This window comes from Pipistrellus kuhlii, unplaced genomic scaffold (genome assembly GCF_014108245.1).
Source record: "Pipistrellus kuhlii isolate mPipKuh1 unplaced genomic scaffold, mPipKuh1.p scaffold_m20_p_41, whole genome shotgun sequence".
NCBI classification, from domain to species: Eukaryota; Metazoa; Chordata; class Mammalia; order Chiroptera; family Vespertilionidae; genus Pipistrellus; species Pipistrellus kuhlii.
The window spans coordinates 2,917,047-2,920,455 of NW_023425542.1; the positions used below are offsets into that span (position 1 = coordinate 2,917,047).

Sequence of the window (3,409 nt, forward strand, 5' to 3'; positions counted from 1 at the left end):
AGCAAAGGAGGGGTTCACTGTGGCAGATGTGTAGAGGAGAAGCTCAGTGTGAAAATCAGTGGAGGAGGAGCTCAGTGTGACACAAATGTGACACAAGAGTGGAAGAGAAGCTCAGTGTGATAGAAGTAGAGGATGCACCAGTGTGACATGTGAGTAGAGGAGGGCCTCACTGTGAAACACCGTGGAGGAGGAGCTCAGTGTGACACGTAAGTGAAGGAAGAACTCAGGGTAAGACATGAGAAGAGGAGGGACATATGGGTGGAAAAAGAGCCCATGTGACACTTAAGGAAAGAAGGGGCTAAGTGTGATATATGAGTGGAGGAGAGACTAAGGCAGACATATGAGTAGAGGAGGAGTTCAGTGTGGCATAAGGATAAAGGAAAATCTCAGTCTACCGTAAGAGTGGAGAAACTCAGTGTGACACATGAGTGAAGTCATGGCTTAACGTCTCAATTGAGTAGAGGAAGGTCTCAATGTAACATATGGGTAGAGGAGGGGCTCAGTGTGACATATGAATAGAGAATGAGCTCAGTGTGACATAAAAATGGAGTAGAATCTCAGTGTGACATATGAGTGAAGGAGGGGCTCAGTGTGACATATGAGTACAGGAAGGTCTCTGTGACAGGAGTAGAGAAGAATCGCAGTGGGACATATGAGTGGAGGAGGGGCTCACTATGACATATAAGTACAAGAGAGAAGGTCAATGTGACACACATGAGTAGAGAAGTATCTCCCTTTAATTACGAATGGAGAAAGGGCTCAATATGACACATTAGAGGAGGAGCATCTTGTTAATTATGAGTAGGGGAGGGTTCAGTGTGACATCAATAAAGGAGGGGTCAGTGTGACAATGGAGTAGAGAAGGGGCTCAAGGTGACACATGAATAGAGAATTGAGTTAGTATGACACAAAAGCAGAGGAGGAGCTCCCTATTAATATGAGTAGAGGAGGGGTCAGTGTGACCTATAATGGAGAGTGACCTTACTGTGACACAGGAGTGAAGGTGGAGCTCAGTGTGACATATGAGTGGAGGAGGGGCCTAGTTGACACAGGAACCTAAGAGTGATATCTGTCCTCAAAAACATCCCAGAGCTGCAGTCTCTACCACAATGCTGAGGTGAAGGTGGGACGCCAAGGGTGCCACCACAACCCTACAGGTCCTTAGGCAGTCTGTACACACCACCCGATTTCTGATTCATAATCAAATGGAAACAGGCAACTAAATAAGCCTAAACATTCTAGAGGTTCATCTACCAAAGGCGGAGTTCCCAATTAGCAATCCTGAAACATCTGAAGACCACCAAGGTCCCTAAACTAAGTCTACCCCAATTATTAAAGGAGACCTGTAAGACATCTGAGCCACTACCTTACCCCACAAGTTCAGGCCCCCTCCCCCCAGAATATCTGCAAGGTCTTCATGTACAGGGTCCAAGATTGTCTCTCCAGGACCTAGAAACTTCAAAAATATATATTTGACAGCCAAAGACATTAAAATCAATAGACAAAACACCATCATGAACACCATCATTTTAGATAACATAAGTACATTTTAACAGCGCAAAGTAGCAAGGACATAACTCAGAATTTTACAATAGAACAAATTTTGTTTTACAAACAATTCACAATCTAGTCTTCCGTTTTCTGATTTTAGCCCAGAAGCATGACCAGTCCCATCACAGACCAGCCCCACCCATGACCCCTAAAAAACATCTCCCTCCACATTCCTAGTCTTTAATTCTGCCTAACATAACTCCAGGGCTGTGCAAGTCTGTCTCCCCCACAACTTCCCCTATCATTCATGCATTTATTCATTCCACCAAATTCTTTGGTGGAAAGAATTTGATCCTTAACCCTCCATTTGAGTTCCTACATGTGACATCCAAGAAACCTGTCTGAGCATCAGGTTTACCATCTATCAGTAAACAAGGGAATGATGTAACCAACATCAAAGTATCTAGGTAGGATTGGCTAATCTCCAACAAAGTAGACAGCCAGGAGGCTTGGCCCAGAGAATGGGATGTGGAGTAAGAGAGGAGCCAAAGCTCATAGAGAGGCAGGAACCCTACCAGGGACCTGGAGAAGGGCAGGGCTCCTGGCTCCATTTCTAAGATGTCAGCCATCAGCGGGAAAGAAGGCACACCTAATTTCTCCTTTCTGGGCCACCCCCCTCTCTCTGCCTCACAAATAAGTCAGGAGGGCCCTTCTCTGTACCACTTCCCCAAGCCACTTTGGCCCAGGCTCTCTGCCATCCGCCGACTCTTGTCCGTCTCCCCGAGGTGGGCACTGTTTCAAGGGCAACGTCCGTTTCCTCGATGTCTGGCACAGGGCCTGGCACACAGTAGACCTTCACCGAATGTGCAAACGAATGAATGAAAGCCTACCATGTACAAGGCCCTAGAGGCCAGATGAGCCTGAGGCGAGGATGATAGAGGTGAAGCAGATGATGGATGGGTGATGGCGAGGTCCACAGTGATGGAGATGAGGTGCTTCACCCAGGATGACAGCGGCCAAGTGGAGGGGAGGGGAGCCCGAGATGACCCACCCATGGGGAATGAGGGACCAGGCCCTGGGACCTGGTCGTTATAGGTGACAGTAAGCGGTGCTGGGTGATGGGAGCCATGAGGATGAGCCCATGGGGACAGACATGTGTGAGATGGACCTCCAAAAGACTAGAGTGGGAGGAGGGAGAATCCAGGACCCACACACTCGGCCTGGAAACCTCTGAAGGTCAAGGTGAAACATAAAAAGTCTCTTGAAGGTCACAGTCCAACCCAGTGTCCCATTCAACACTCCATCCCGCCCCCTTGCATTATCACAATATCCATCATGTGCCAAGTTTGGAGAACAATTACCAAGCCCCAGAACCTTGCCAGTGAGGAAAAGTGGACGCCCTATCAAGGGGGTGGGCAAACATTTTTGCTTGCATACCCCCTAGAGGAATTTTGAAAAGTCCCCCATCCCCCTCTCCTATAGCCCCTTTTTATTTTTTTTTTTTATTTTTTTTTTTTAATATATTTTTATTGATTTTGTACAGAGAGGAAGGGAGAGAGACAGAGAGCTAGAAACATCGATGAGAGAGAGTCATCGATCAGCTGCCTCTTGCACACCCCCCACCGGGGACATGCCCGCAACCAAGGTACATGCCCTTGACCGGAATCGAACCCGGGTCCCTTCAGTCCCCAAGCCGACGCTCTATCCATTGAGCCAAACCGGTCTCGGCTCCTATAGCCCCTTTTTAATTGGCAAAAATTTTCATGCCAATCTCTTTTTTTCTCTCTCTTCTTATAGCCATTTTCAGGGACCTTAATGACTTCAATGTCTGTAAGGCTCATAACATGGCTTTACTGTTGCCAGCTTTCTCTAAATTTCTGCAGAACACATTCAAGTAAGCAGAGTTATTGGCTGGCTT

The 3,409-nt window shown here is 47.3% G+C and overlaps 1 non-coding gene across 1 annotated transcript; it reads right to left on the reverse strand.

Annotated features, from left to right (window-relative positions):
• Positions 1–3,280: 3,280 nt before the first annotated feature.
• Positions 3,281–3,409, reverse strand: LOC118704295. Its single transcript, XR_004983368.1, has one exon. It is a non-coding gene; the product is annotated as a small nucleolar RNA SNORA33 (small nucleolar RNA).